This window comes from Lepidochelys kempii, chromosome 17 (assembly GCF_965140285.1).
Source record: "Lepidochelys kempii isolate rLepKem1 chromosome 17, rLepKem1.hap1, whole genome shotgun sequence".
NCBI classification, from domain to species: Eukaryota; Metazoa; Chordata; order Testudines; family Cheloniidae; genus Lepidochelys; species Lepidochelys kempii.
Genome location: NC_136396.1, coordinates 1,708,900 through 1,724,676, shown reverse-complemented (window position 1 = coordinate 1,724,676; position 15,777 = coordinate 1,708,900). Strand labels below are relative to the sequence as shown.

General features: G+C 42.9%; 1 protein-coding gene across 3 annotated transcripts in view; it reads left to right on the top strand.

Annotated features, from left to right (window-relative positions):
• Positions 1 to 3,279: 3,279 nt before the first annotated feature.
• FAM222B (family with sequence similarity 222 member B) overlaps positions 3,280 to 15,777 on the top strand; it is a 47,677-nt gene continuing 35,179 nt past the window's right edge. For 2 of the 3 annotated variants that reach the window (XM_073315920.2, XM_073315923.2), the window contains exon 1: positions 3,280 to 3,461. The gene's annotated coding sequence lies outside the window, so the exon portion shown is untranslated. The remainder of the gene's footprint in view (positions 3,462 to 15,777) is intronic. The other variant, XR_012155472.2, reaches the window with a different exon arrangement.

The window sequence follows — 15,777 nt, the reverse complement described above, 5'->3', positions numbered from 1 at the left end:
TCTTCCTGGAGCACAGATATATTTTAATTCTTCCTGATTTTGGGAAGGCAACATGGGCATGGAGGGGGTTAGTCAGGGCTCTTCATATTGTACTAAGCTAACAAATGCCATTGTAGTAGTTAGGATGAAATGATAATGGGGTTAGGCAGCCATGTGATCAGGTGTCCATGGGGTTGGGAACATGGAGGTCAGGTGACAATGCAGTTAGATGACAGGAATAGTAACCTGTGGAGTGAGATGCTACTGGGCTAAGGAGTAATGCCTGGCATCTAGATGCTGCACTGATAATCTTCAGAAAAAGCTTAGGAGTCTTGTTTGTCTCTTGGAAAACGCTGACATGTTGCAGACTGAGGTTTGATTTCAGTTATTGGTGAGGTTCTGAAAGGGGGGAAACTTTCTAACTGACCTTGTTTTACAGTAGGTGATTGCACCTAATGTTTGTGGTGGTGGTAGCAGCTGTATTGAGAGCCCGGTGTCACACTGGGCTCTACAAATGCTAGGCGTTCTCACCTAAATAGTGTGAAAACACCATTGGGCTGAGGGCAGAGATGACAGTGTTGCCAGCTACATACCCCTCCTGCAGCTAGATATGGCTTAACCTATGGTTGTAAAGATGCAATTAAAATTGGGCAGGATCTTACATCATTAACAGTCAGGGGTTGGCATGTCTGTGGTCTCTTCCTGGGTGCCAGCAGCCTGAGAGGAATCTGTATCATGGTACAAAGGGGATCAGTAAATCATCATTCCTGAAATAAAACCAAAAATGAGGGGGTGGCAGGTTTGTGCTCTACACTGGCTGGCAAGTGCATGTGCCATTCCTCCCTCTTGGACAAGAATGTGGACGCTTTCTTGGACTGAAGCCCAAACTTCACCATGTCTGAGCAGAACCTACTAGGGAGGATGCACCTGTTTAACTGATCGTGCAACTGACTTCAAGGCATGGAGAGTGGACAAATGCCCCATATATCATTGCTGGTAACTAACCTCCATGGGCATCTGCTTTGCAGCCAATTATAGGGACAGAGATGAGAAAGTAAGGCATAATTATTTATGATATGCGAGAAACTGCCATGTCAGCTAAACAGTGCAGGGTCCTGGCTTTCCCTGGTACGGCAACATGAGTGCAGTTCCAATTACCTGTACTGCCAGGGCAGCACGTGAAATAAGCCTTTCATAGGAAGTCCAGCCTCATCTCACTGCTAGGTAGGAAGAGCATTCACTTGCCTCAGGGGGAACGAGGCAGGTGAAATGGCCAGGGAGAGCAGCAGACAAGCCACCTTGGAAGGAAGCAAAGAACCGCAGCTCCCCCTGGGTGTAAGGAATGAATTCTGAGGGCTGGTTGGGAGGGAAGTGTGCTGTCAAGGAGAGTCCCAACAAAGCGTGGACAAGATTGCTAACTTTTAATGCTGACCAAATTCCCTGGTTCCTAGTAACAGTTGTGGCAGCAGTCTGCATCCTTCTGGCTGCCAGTGCATTCTCAGGCTAGGCTGCCATTACTTTCTCTACAATATGCCTTCCCTTTCCTCTTCCTTACAAAGGTGTGAACTGTCCGTCTTTCCAGATGGGCTGCACCTGGTCCATTCTTTGATGGCATGTGGTGTAGCAATTGGTTAGCTGTCTAAAGTGATGAATGCTGCTCCCAAGCCCTCAATTTAGCTGAAGCAAGATATTCTGCTTAATTTATCCATCACCTTTTTTTTTTTGCTACACAGGGCTAAAAACCCTTCAGCGTCATGTAAGAGTGGTTCTGTCACCTTAATATTGTCCGAAAGGTTAATCCCACTGCCTATATAGGCCTAGTAGTGTATGAGGAAACGGGATTTAAATAAGCTTTTAAACTCTCTCAGTGCCATTTGGGTCTGTGACAAAAATGTCAAACCACCGAGGGCCAAAAAAGCTGTGTTTTGTAAACTCTATGCAACAGATACAAACCTGCGGTAACAGAAAAGGGAGGTGGAATTTTCTCCATTTTACATTTGGGGAAACAGACACAAACAGGTTTAATTAGCCTGTTACTAGTAGGGGGGAGATTATCCCGTTTATGGTAGTCCCTACTGCCCGTGGCACATTCCAGACAGAATAGAGTACAATTCTGTCCTGAGCTGTTAGCTATGAAAGGATGGAGGTAGAAGTTATGATAAAGTGGTATAGCACAACTGGACTGGAGAAGCAAGTCCCTGCTGTCTTTTGGAGGATGTATGGTCCCTTCATGCATGCACAGGAGAATAGCTTTCACTTCTATTCCCCCTCGCCCTCATGCTAATTATTATTCTGCAGCCATGCCCAGCAGGTCTGGGTACCAAGCCTTGGCTATGGATTACTGTACTTCTATTACAGTAGCGCCTTTTGGTGATCCTCCTGCGTGAGGACTATGGGTACAGAGGGGTGTATGTGCATAGCTGACAGAATGTATAATCTAAGGTAAAGGGGGCCTTAGGGCCTGTGTAGGGTCTGACGGCTGGGTAGTTCCTATGCATTTTGAAAGAAGTATTTGAAATACCAAAAAGAAATTTAACCCCCCCCCCCCGTTGCTTTATCAGCCCTAGAGCAGAGAAGCGGTTTATTTACAGCACAGACAAGGGACTCTCGACAAGCAGCACCCCTTGCTGCTCACCCTGTCTCCCCTTCGCTGGGACAGCATGAGGCCAGGGGCCAACCCGGGCGGCCCTAGGCACTCAGCACCAGCTTCCCCCAGCCCACCGCTTCCCTCCGCGCCAGTTCTCACGCCGAGTCCGCACGAGACGCTTGTGCGGCCGTAGGCCGAGCAGGGTGTGAAGCGGGGCGATCCCGCCTACTGCAGTCGTGCTTCGAGGCCCTAGTGTAGACGCGGGCACGCTCCCAGCGCTGCGGTTTTGCTGGCGGGGGGTCGCTAGCTTTACCCTACCGCCAGACAGGCAGCGCGGCTGTGGAGGCCGCGTCCCCCCCGGGAGCCCTGGCCCCTACAGGGCGCTGGGGCGCGAAGCCAGGGGGCGGCGTGGTTCCCTGCCGCCGGGGCTGCCGGGCCCATTGTGGGGCGGGGTGGGGGCTGCCGGGCCCCTCGTTGGCACGGCGAGGACAGGCAGCGCTGTGGCCACCCCGCCGGGGGGGGGGTCCTGGCCGTCCCGCACTGCGCCGACCCCAGCACCCGCCTCCTGCCGCCAGCGCCCCTGCGGAGGGCGGCGAGTCGGGCCTAGGGCGGCTGCTGCCCGGCGCCCGCGCGTTTCAGTCAGGCGCGGCTGAGACACCACCGTGACAAAAGCTGAAGGACCCCCTCCCTCTCCCGGCTATCAAGTGCGCCTGCGCGGGCCCTGACCGCGGGGGGGAACGCGCCTGCGCCAGGGCGCAGCCGGCGTCGCGCTTGGCGGTGAGAGCGCATGCGCAGAGGTGCCTGGCGGCGGCGGCCTGGCGCAGCCACCACAGCGGGAGCGGCGAGCGGCGGGGGCGAGCGGCGGCGCCATGAGGCCCGGGCAGGGACACCGAGAGTAAGTGCGGGCGGGGCCGGGGGCCGGTCTCCGTTGGCCGGGCCGGGGCGGCGCGGGGCTCTCGGGGCCCGTGTGACGCGCAGCGCGGCCCCCGGCACGGACGGGGGGGCCCGGGCCTGTAACGCCCCCGGGCCTGTAACGCCCCCGGGGCTGGCGGGAGGCGGAAACTCGGCCCTGGGCGAGAGAAACGCGCCGGGCGGGCCTCCCGCCCAGCCGCCGCCCGGCCCCCCTCGGCCCGGCCCTGCGCTGCCGGCGGGGCTCGGGAGACCGCGGGCTCCGGCCCGAGCAGGGCCTTCGGGAGGCGCCCGGACCGAACCCCGGGCTGCGGTCCCGTGGCCTGGCTTCCTGTGGCTGCTTTGCCCGCCCCCGCTCAGCCCCGCGCCGCGCTCTTCTCTTCGCCTCTCCGCTCGGACTGCTGGCCTGGCTGGGGGGTGCGGGAAGCAGGCGTCGCGTTTCCCTGGGCGGCCGCTGGCTCCTCTTCACGCTGGCAAGCCCCAATGGCTGGGTCTTCGAAACCAGTTCGGCTGGAATAGCGTTTACACGGGGTTCCCTATCCCGGGTGGCGGGAACGGTAATGAAAAACAGAGATCGTTGTTCCACACCATTTGGAGAGAGTTGAGAAAATGTGACTCGCCCAGAGTGGCGTATTGTCGCATCGGTCTCTGGATTAAGACACCGCATCAGTGACCAGAAATATAACGATTCTTTGCTTGACAAAAAGGCTGTCCTTTCCCCTCCGATATGAACGTAGCCATGGTGAGTTTGCCTTTGTCACCTTAGGTAGACCCCTGCCACATGCTCTTTCTGGAACTGACCATAAAGCCCACCTAGAAGATGCCGCTTGTTCAGAATCCAGTGTCCCACTTCTAGGCAGGACAAACAGGCGAAGGCTCCATTGTCTATGACCGCTGCTAAGTCAATTCTAGGTTTAATTTAATGTCCTGTCCGTTATCTAGAATCTTAATTGAAGTGTGATCTATGTCAGTGACCACCAGTGTTTTCATCTGAGTCACAGCTGTGATTACCAGGGATATTTTGTTTGTTAGGCACCAATGTGGAACTTGTCACAGCCAGGGCATTCTCAATCTAGAACCTTAGCTGTGGAATTTGCTACTTATAGAGATTTGGGTGAAAGTTTTGCTTCCTTCAAAGCACAATGCAAAACACCTCTTTATTTTTGATTTTCCTCTAATTACATGGGTGAGTTTCCCCAGTATAATTTCATGGATTATACTGTCAGAGGATCGAAGGGAGAATCTTGGTCTTACCCACCCCTTTGTAAGAAACTGTATTTCCCAATTATGTGATTGATGTTTTAGAAGTGTGTAATAATTTTGGAACAAGGGAACAGGCTCAGCTGATCCTTTTGTAAAGAGACAAAGTCAGAAAAATCCAAGACAAGATATTTTCAGAAAGAAAATGGCTTCTTGGACAGGTCCAAGACACATGTACCCTTTTCAGGTACTGAACACAATAGGCTAGCTCTGGTTCTTTCCTACCAGAGACTATCTGCCTTTGGGGAACTAGTCCCAGATTCTTTCAGGAAGAGAGAGGTCCTTTCTTTTTTTGAAAGGCCAAGAAAGGGGAGGACCTTCATGAGCCTTTTTATGAGCTGCACGCACACATTTGAGTCCTTACAGAGAAAGAGAGAGGGTGGTTTTGAACCACTTTTACTAACTCTAAAATGTCCTTATGACAAGGAATGTGATGTTAGATTTGCTCTAACATATCAGCACTGTAATAATAAATTACTCTTGTTGGATTTGGAACAGGAAGGGGAATACATAGTTAATTATCATACAACAGTGCTAATGTACATTTATTCCTGATATAGCGTGTAAGTGGTTTGTGATCTTTTCTGATGTTGTAATGCAGAAATATGAGTCACAAAGACTCATATTAATCAAGATTTTGTAAATTCTTTCCTTTTGGCAAATTTTGAAGCTTCCTGGCAGAAAAAGTATGTACAATAAATACCAAACCATAATGAAAATCATTCGCATTGCAGAGGTTTACTTGTCTGTTTCCAGCCCACTCAGCAAGTTAACTATTTCACTGCCTTTGGGTAGGCAATACATGATTTTCCAGAGCAGGACCTGAATGGCTTTATAGGTATATGTGGTATGCTTTCGTGTTGGCTCTGCTTTAAATTACTGCATATGCCTGTTAAAATAAATTGTGGATATGGGCCTGTGCATAGCCCTGCTACACCAGGGGTTTAATAACAATAGTTTATTGTTCATATGTATTAAGATGACACATTATTTTCTTTGATTCACCACTGAAGCCTCATGGAAAACTGTTAAGTTTCTAAATAAATATTTTTCTGCTGAAGTACTTTCTTCTGATTATAAAAACACAGGTTCTCTTAATAGTTAATTGCTCCTGCAGCTGTTTCCCCAAATGAAGTTGGATTCCTCTCTGATGTCATTTCCACAAGAGCCAATGTGATGTCACTGTAATAGGGTAAATCTTATTAGGTGTATTGGGCTTGATAGTTTCCAGGTATACAATAGGAAAAAAAATCTTCTAGTTCTAGAATTGCTGGGTAAAATTCCATGGCCTGTGTTATGCAGGAGGTCAGAGTAGATCATCATAGTGGGCCCTTCTTTCCTTAAAATCTATGAATCTGTACATTTCTGATCAGACATTTTATTTTTCTGTAAGAACTTGTACTCTGTCAGTCCAAGGCTCATAACTTCAGGTGAGCAATAAGCAACAGGAACAGAGTTCTTAAAAAGTTAATATTCTGTTCTTATGAAAATTCAGTGTGGTAGTAAATCTGGGGAAGTATAAAAAATATAATATGAAGTGTATTTTAAGTAAAATAGATTTCATTGTAGTATCAGAGGGTCCATTGAGAGAGAAGAACAAATGAATGTTGGAGGGCAGGGAGGAAGACAGACTTCCTTTAGTGGGGCAGTTGGAGAATTAACTGTCCTGAAGTAACATTCATATTTTTGAGGAGAGGAAGATTCAGCCAAAAGTGATTAAGGGTTGGGACAGATTGGGAGATTGAGATAAGAGAGATGAGACTTTCAGCAAGAAATGGACCTACATTTTTTTTTTGCCTTAACAATGACCTCTTTGGGACCCCTATAAATTGTTCTACACCACAGTCCTCATAATAGAAATTAAATACGTCTAGCCTGAGATGGAGAGGCTAAAGAGCTGGCTTCTCTCAGGGAAAGACTGACCTGACAGAGTCGGAGAAAGCAAGAGCTGGGGGAGCATTAGATGAATGGACTTCCAATTTATGAGCCGACTCGAAAGAATGCTATGAAAAATTGAAAATTCGTGAAGAAACTGCACTGAATTATACTGAAGTCCTTACACATTGTTTTCTCTTCTGACTCAGTGTGGATCATTGAAACAAGAAATGAGCAAAAATAGACAAATCTAAAGAACAACATAGGAGAGATTATTGCTGGAAGATGTTGGCATCTCCTCAGTTCTTTTACTCTTCATATAAATTGTTTGCTGTGTACATGGATTTTGAAGTGTAAAAAATTATATTTTATGCTGAGATAAGACTATGCACACTGCCTGAAGATACTTACAGGAATCTGTACCGCTTTAATGCTGACATTAAATAATGGCCCTTCTTTTGATGCTCTATCCATCATGTTGTGAATTTTCTCAGTGGAGTAAACAACATACCTCTGGCAAAGTAAATAGTATTTTGCATAAGGGCATGGTGTGGGTTCCCCCTTCCCTCCATATTCCAAACAGATCCACAGTGCTTCATCTGTAGAACAGTTTGACAAAAGTGTCTCTGCTAATCACATTTGAGGTTGATAAATGCCCACTTACAATGTTTTTCTCTAGCTGTATATGTTTTCTATAATTGTAAGGCAAGCATCTAATTTAAGTTTTATTTATGTTTAAAGTTCTCCTCTGGTAGATACCCATTTACCTACATTTGCATTGGGGACTGTTGCTGAGGGAGAGGTTCAAGAGGCAAAATTAGGTTCTTTCAGACCATGAAGTATCTGCATTTTTCAGAAATGTATCCTGCTGTGAAATCTGCACATGCCTTAGCATGTCTGCTCTTCCGTATTCACATTCATGACTGCATGGGGGATTTAAGGTTTGCAATATGTTCCTCTTTACTGAGTACTGTGTTTTTCTGTCACTCTGCTTTTTCTGTTCTCATCAACCTCTTCTCCACTCTTGACTTCTGCTCATTTTTGGCCAGTGCATGAGGGTGCAAGAGCAAATGGTTCCAGCACCCCGACACCCACCAATTAATCCACACAACCAAGATGTTTTGCATTCTCCATAAATTGCTTTGTTTCTGTTAGTGGATGAACCAACTCTAATAGTGAGAGAAATAACTAATTTAACAGGTTGGCAAATTCATAGATTCCAAGGCCAGACAGACTATTGTGATCATTTAGTCTGACCTCCTGGATAATACAGGCCATAAACTTTCCCAAAGTAAAAATGTAAGGATGCAAAATGGACTCTTGGGGACCTTCTTGTGTTTCCTGCCTGACTCAAGTTACTCCAAGGACCACCCAGTCCACATGCTGGGCTTTATGGAACTTCCAAAAATGCCACTGAGAACATATCCCAAAGTCTTGTCTGCCAAGTAAAGGATTAGTGATCAAGTGGCCGGGGTTATGAGATAAATGCTTAAAGTGCATATTTTTTCCACACACGGTAGTATCTGGTGTAATTGAACACTTATATAGGGCCACATTGTGATATATTTATCCCACTAAATAGTACCTGAGTTTATAAATAGTCCAGTTGACTTTCCTGCGATTACTCATGATGTAATATGAATAAAGGTTTCACAATCTCCCCTACAGTGCCTTTCATCTTCAGAGCCCTTCACAAGTATTTTAAACTTTTTTCACACTGTAAATTGATGGGGGTTAATACTTGCAAATTGTACTGGGGGCGGGGGAGGCATGGTGTGATATTCCCATTTCCCAGTGGTATTTTTAACTTTCCCCGTAATAGTTTCTAAGCCTAGCAATCTGTATGTGGGAGTATACAGTGTGTGTATATATATATATTTTAATGGCATGTTGTTTGAGTGGAGTTTGGGTAACATTCTTCATAAGAAAGATAACCTCTCCCAAAAGAGTCTTATTGCTATTCTAAATCCTGACCTATGCTAGTGAGACTATTTCTAACAGTTATGCTTGCCTGGCACCACATGAATTTGGATATGACAGATTAATGTGTTCTTCAACTCAGTCTATGTGAAGGCTAAATCTTCATACCACTTTCCTTTTCAAAAGCTTTGTTGTATTTGGTGTTAGTAACAATGCTTTTTGAAACATACATCTTTTTAAAAACTGGTGAGGTGCAGAGGATCCAATACTTACTGCCACCATTTCTCTACTACTGGTAGGATACTTATACCTGTTCATTATTTCATATTCTCTTCAATTTGTATTTCAGATAACCTTGTTACAAACATGCTTCTGTTCTTGTGCACAGGGATTATGAATTGTTTGTGCTCATAATATTCACAATCTTGTTTATCACATATCTGAAAATTAGCCTCTCCGGAACATGTGAAAAAAATACAGAAATCCTGGTTTGTGGAATAACTCCTGAAGGGCACAGTTTAATTAGTTAAGGTCTGCTTTTGACATAGAATAAGTCTTGCTTGGATAGCTTTATCTATTTTTGAGGGGGAGTGGGCAGGAGAGATTTTCAGTACAATATTCTAAATTGGAATGGTCTACTGTGGTTGACCCAAATTAAGATAGAATAGCTTCTGTAAAATTTGAAGAACTTTGCTGTGCTTTTTGAATATAGAACAATGAAATTTTAAGTGCATCCACATACATTATATAAATAACTAAACTAATCAAAACACCTAAATAGATTAGTAGATGGATCTACTCTAGGACAGTTTATTAGAAAATTGTATTTACTCTAAATGTAACACTAGAAATTCTAATCTTAGACATAGTTTTAGGTAGGATTTTATTAAGCATTTTCCTATTCTTATTAATAGAATTGTATGTGTTAGATTGTCTTCAGGGAGTGAAACAAATCTTCAGCGTCATTAAGTCTGCAGTGTAAGTAAAAATTGAAATTATGTTGGCTTTCAAACTCTTATTTTGTCACAATGGCTAAAATAGTAGCATTACAAAGAAAAAGGTTAACTATTAAAGTTTATTTTTTTTAAAACCAGTAAGTCAAAAAATGATCTGCCAAGTGATACGTTGCTGACGTATTTAGTACAGGCAGCCCAATTAAGATTCTGTATATTGTTTCCAGTAGGATTCTGATAGTTCCAAAATTAGAAACAATGTGAGAGCAAGTGGAAGTAGGTGAAGTGATGTGCTTTGCTATTCATAGTGAGTCCAGTATCAATTTTTTTTTCCCCCTGGAATCTTACTTCTCATGTAACCTGTAATATGGTGTTCTGAGAACAGGTAAACTACTTTGGTGTTCTCCTTGTTCTTTGTTTCACTGCTAAAATAATAACCAAGTTCAACTTCCCACAAATAATCTCTTGTGTGGTGGGCCTGGGGTTCCTGGCAGAATAAAATGACTAATCTCTAGAGGTACAGTGAATGAAAAGCTCATTGTTTTCATGTATTTTCATCTGTTTTCATCAGAGAGCATATTTGTCTTTTCAATATTCAGTAATGGATTTTTTTCATTCTCTGCTACCATTGTATAACAACATGACTTGCTGTCTCATGCCATCCATATTTTTGCTTGCACACTCAAAACTTTGAGCATGCATTTGAGATTATTTATATACTGCAGTCTTACCCTTTATGGATATTGTGTTCTCTGTCCATCCCTGAATCCACAGCATACAGCACTTTCCCAAAGACTATTTATAATCCAGCGTTAACTTGAATCTTGGTCTTAAAATAAAGATAAGCCATAGTCTTATTAAATAGAAATTACTGTGGAATGAAAAGAGCATCATATGAGTTTAAAAGTGAGTTAGTGCTACTGTTCTCTGAGGTAAATTTCCACCACTTGCACTCTATAGCAAATATGCAGTGGAACAACATACATTCTTAACATCTGGAAAGGACAGTCCTTTGTAATTACCCAATCACTTTTCCATTCAGCCAGGTCAATGGTTTTAAAACGTCCATTTGCTCTGTCATTGTTTCTCTTGGTACCAGTCTCTTAAACTGCACCAATCTTAAGGTGCCTTCTTTTCTCTGTTTTATGTCTATAATAATCAGAAGATACACTGAATGTAATCTCCACTAACTGATGAAAAAATATGTTTAGAACCATCTGAGAGCCTAATGTTGGCTTTATGTTGGTTATAATTGTCTTCCTTCTTTATGGTTGTATTTGCTCACCCTCTGTGTGCCCCCTCTCCCCCCACAATTCTGTGAGATAATAGAATTGCATGGAAACTAAGTCCTCCAGTGCTTTTTGAGAAGAGTGCCATTTTAAATACAAGTAGAAGGTGTTGGCTTCAATGCTGAGAGGATTTTGGTTGTTTGTTTAAGTCTGCCAAATAGCTCACAATTCAGAGGTTTACTCTTATTTATTTAGTTTTTATCTTCAACTACTGGAAATTCTTCCAGGATGCTGGCTTTCATTTTTTTCATCTGTACATTGTTGATGTGCTCTTACTAGAGCTCTTAATTCATATCTCCTTTAACATTAAATTCCCCACAGCTGTGAGCATTTGTAAACCAATACCTATGAATACCAACCACGTGAAAAGGCCAAAGCAGGCTAACAAAAGTATCTCTAACCAATTTTCTATGTTCTTTCTGTTCATACCACTTCTGTTTTCCTCCTCCCGTAAAGGCTTCAAGTGTTTGGATTTAGAAATGACTTAGGAACAGGTCACTTTGAAAGCATTTTTTAAAGGAATTGTAGATACTTACTCCCATTCAGTTCTGAAATCCTTCTGCTCTGGTCTATAGCTTCTCAGTTGCAAGATTTCATTTTGTTCTTATAAGATTTCTCCCAATATTCTCTAGGAATCCAGTTTTCCACCCAAGGCTAGAGAAATATTTGGGAAATCTTTTATACCTGTTCTAATTATTCCTTGTTTCTGCTCATTTGCTCGGTGATGCTTTTGATGGTTAAGATTTGTTATGACTTCTAATTTATTACATTAAAGTGTTTCCAATTACATATGATTTAAATTTGGGATTAAACCTTAGTAGTGCTTGTTTTAATATTTTGGAACTGTAATAATAAACTTTAAAAATGAGTATGATTAGTAAATAGAATATTCTGGTGTATATTCCCACATATATGGATGGCATCAATCTTCAACATATTACCTTAATAGCATAAACTGTCTTCCCACATACATGCTAACAATGAGTAAAGTTGCACACTAAAAGAATGAAAGCCTGAGGAATTTTAAGTGCCATGTATAATATAAATTAAAACCATTCAACCAAATTAAAAGTAGTGGAGGAAAGTACTGTAACATTCTTAATACTACCATCTAGTGTGTGAGAGAGAAATTGCATCCAGTTATTAAACGCCATTCTTTTAACGTGGTCCAATTTTGGCAACGTATCTTTTCATCGGTAGGTTTTTTTCCCTCCCTTGATGTTCCAGAATTGTTTGACATCCCAGGATTAATGAAGATTAAGGCTTCAAGTGCCTGCATCTTGGTAGTTTATATTTGACATTTGTAAAATGGCTGTGCACCATGTTTAAGAAAAATTGCCTTTCATATGTAGGGTTTATATTCTGCTTGAATGTGTTCTGCTCTATTTACTTGTCATTTTGCGCTAGCATGTGGACCATCTGATTTATGAATAACTTATTATTGTTGAAATAAAATTAAAGTAGCTGTTGCAGTTATTTAAAAGGCAGTTAAATTTGATTTTATTCTGTTGTAGTATCTCCTATGAAAGTGCATAAAACTTGGTGTCTGGGTTAGTCGTATTAAAAAATATTTAGTGTCTTAGTTTTTTCCCATAAGCTATGTCTTACACCACTGGGACATGCCAAATAAATGCTCAATTAAAATCTCGTACCATTGAGTTAGATGCTGGAAGTGCAGTGACTATGTAAGAAAATATCGTAGCCATTATGTGATCTTATACACATCCTTAAAACTGACAATCCGTTCTGGGAGATGTAATAGGCTAGGACAAAGGAGTTTCTCCCTCAGTCTTTCAAAAAGTGCTATGAATCTAACTTCTCTGGGAAGGTCACCAGAGATGGGTAAATATACTTAGCTGTAGTGACTGGATACACAAATCCTCCTAGAACCCTGGACAGTTTATGCAGGAAAACCTTGATCTGTTAGAACTATCGCACAATGATAGAGAACTCAGCTTGTCCTTAATGGTCTAATAAGGGCATGAACAGAGTGTAATGTTTATCATATCAGAAAATTGTCTGTATGAAGCGCTCTGATCTCTTAATTTTATTAGTACTGAATAGAGTAGAGTGGATAGAAATGTTCTGGTTACCAGTTAAAGTATTACTCTTGACTTTGATTTTTCTTATTGGGAGGAAACTAGCATATCCTTCCCAATTTTGTAGACCATTTAATGAATATATAGCTTCCTGATTTGTTACTGGTATGTCTCTGTCATATAGAGAACTTGAGAATTATTTTATTTTTGGGAAACACACAAAAGTTAAGGAAATTAATTTAAAACTTTTGTGTAAAAGTTAAGTATTGATGCAAGATACGTTTTTATTTAACCTATATGAGTGTGCACATGTAAGCTTTCAGAGTTAAGTCTGTCAAGAACACTTGGATCTGGAAAAAATGATTTGTAGCTTTGAAGGCCCAGATAAAACTCTGTTTTCCATACCATGTGCATAAAAATAAGGTAGTAAATATTCCTAAAGGTAATGCATCATATATTTGCTTCAAATTCCAACTGTTGGTTACAGTAGTGTTTTGAAAAACTTAACATATAAAATTAGTTCAACATTTCTCAACAAATATCACATTGACTTCAAAGAAAATTTTAGAATAAATTTTTCCTCCAGCAAATATATCAAGACCAAAATTAAGCAGAAGTAACTTCCCATTATAACAATCACTTACAGTTCAGTGATTAATGCACAGGTATGGAAGTTTGACTATCAGAGTTCAGTTCTCATTCTGTCACTGTATAGCATTGATCATGTGAGTTTGGACCTGGTGTAGGTCTCTGCACCTTCTCCACAAATTCAGTGGTAGAGAGGGGAACACACCCTAATTTCCAGGTTCTGAACTCTGTATTTTGATGTTATGGGAGCTGAAGTACTCAGCCCCTCATGTGACTGTGCAGTTCATCTATTTGTGCTTCTAGTCCTCCAGCTGTACAATATGATCACATCTCATAGGAGTGTTGACAATTATTTCATTAATGTTGGAAGGTGCTATAGAATTGCAGAGCATTGTTGGAGTCCTCAGGTTTTGAGAGAAGATTAGAGCTGATAAAAGTATTTATGGAAGCCTCTTAATGCATCAGTTGTGTTACTGTGAAATGCTTTAAGGAAAACTCCAATAATTACACTTTCTAAATATTTACTGAATGACAATGTCAAAGAATTTAAAGCATTTATTTAGGAATGCATTACTTTTCCAATATCTGTTTAGTGAAACAGGTAGTTGTCTCAATAGGGGACTGCAATTTTAATACTTCCCAGTAGGAGGCCTAATTTGATAAGTCAAATTAGGACTGAAGGAGTAGGTTGAACGATTAGAAAGCATTAGCAATAAAAAAAAATCAGAATTGTTGTAAGGTAACCATTACAAAAATATTTAGTCATCTTCAACAGTTACTTAAAATTATATAGTATACTTTTTAATCTGGAAACTTTAATAACAAACCAATTTTGTTTTCCTTTGCATCTGTTGATCAAGATGGAAGCTTCTGCCTTGATCACTATATTTTACTATATATAAGATACATCATTTGGAAATTTTTCTGTGTGCTTCTTTAGAAGTACCAATCATATTACCCTGTAGTCCATCTTTCAGGCCAGGTCTCCTATTAATGTTAATGAAGTTGAACCTTCAGTCCCTTCCTATGTAATTCACAAGATCTGAAACACTTGTTGGATGCTTATTTATACATTCTTACAGTTTTTGAAAATGTGAAACAACACAAACTAAAACAAAAAAAACACTCTATAAAAAGAAATAGAGTGAAAAATTCACTCCACAGTGGGGGCTCTTGTCCTGTGGAGCTGAGCCCAGATCCTTACTCCAACAGTTGTGACCTATTGGGTTGCACCGCTGCTCAGGATTGGCCTGGATGCCCCTGTCTCATTAAGGGGGAGTCAGCCAGGCCAAACCTAAGCTGTGACTCGACCTCATGCTCCAGATCCCAGTGCTCAGAGTGAGCAGCTGGGCCCAGATCTTTGGGGTTGGCTCACTCTACAACCCCTCCCATCTGTATGGATAAAATGAAGTGTAACAATAAGAATTTCACAGGGCTCTACTTGTTAGCTGGAGGCCTAAACCCTATCAGTCATAAGGAAGGATACAGAAGATGAAGGTATGGGGTTCTGAGAGCAAGGACCAGAGCCCATGCTCCAGTGAGGAGCCCAGACCTCTTGTCATCTCTAGTGGCTGGAAGCAGGAAAAGGCCGGGATAGCCACTGAGGTGGTATTCAGGGACCCTGCCTGCAGCTTTCGGCTCTGGTCGGGCTAGTAGTGTGTACTGCCTCACTAAGTTGTTGGAAGGGGAGTCTGCACCCTTCCTCCCAGACCTTCTGAATGCTGCCAAAAAGGAGGTGTCTGCTACTTTACCATGCTTTTGTGTGTAGGGGGATGAGTGGGAAGGAAGGAAGGAAGGAAGGGTTTCCACTACTTTTGCCTGCTTCAGGGGAATGGAACAGGTCTGTAATCTCCCTTAGTTTGTGTTTTTAAGCCCCTTTCCCCTTGAATAATTCCACAGTGAAGAGCTTTGTAACTGTATTCTTGGGCGTGTGGGTGCCGTCTGCCAGTTCTGCCTAGCAGCAACGAAACTGCCCCAGGCGCTGGGCGCACTGTGCGGTGAAGCTGTGAGTAGGGTGCTGTCTGGCCACAGCCTCGGGCAGACCATACCCAAGCAGGCCGGCTGCGGCTCACGTCCTGAGGGTCAGTTTTACAAGTACAAAGCTTTTATTATTTTTCTTTTTTAAACGATGAAACCTTCAATGCTTCCCCCATTCCTGGGAAGCTCCTCCTAGGCATGAGGGCACTCAGAGCTCGCTTCAGAGAAGACGGGGGCCACCCCTGCAGGAGTCCCCTTCCGAAGGGCCTTGTCGGAATCCGTGCTGGGCGCCCGGAGGAGCGGGGGCCGGCGCGGGGGCCGGCGCGGGACTCGCTGCGGCCGGGCCGGGTCGGGGGCAGTTCAGGGCGCTCCAGCTCGGCGGGCCCGGCTCGGCCCGCTGC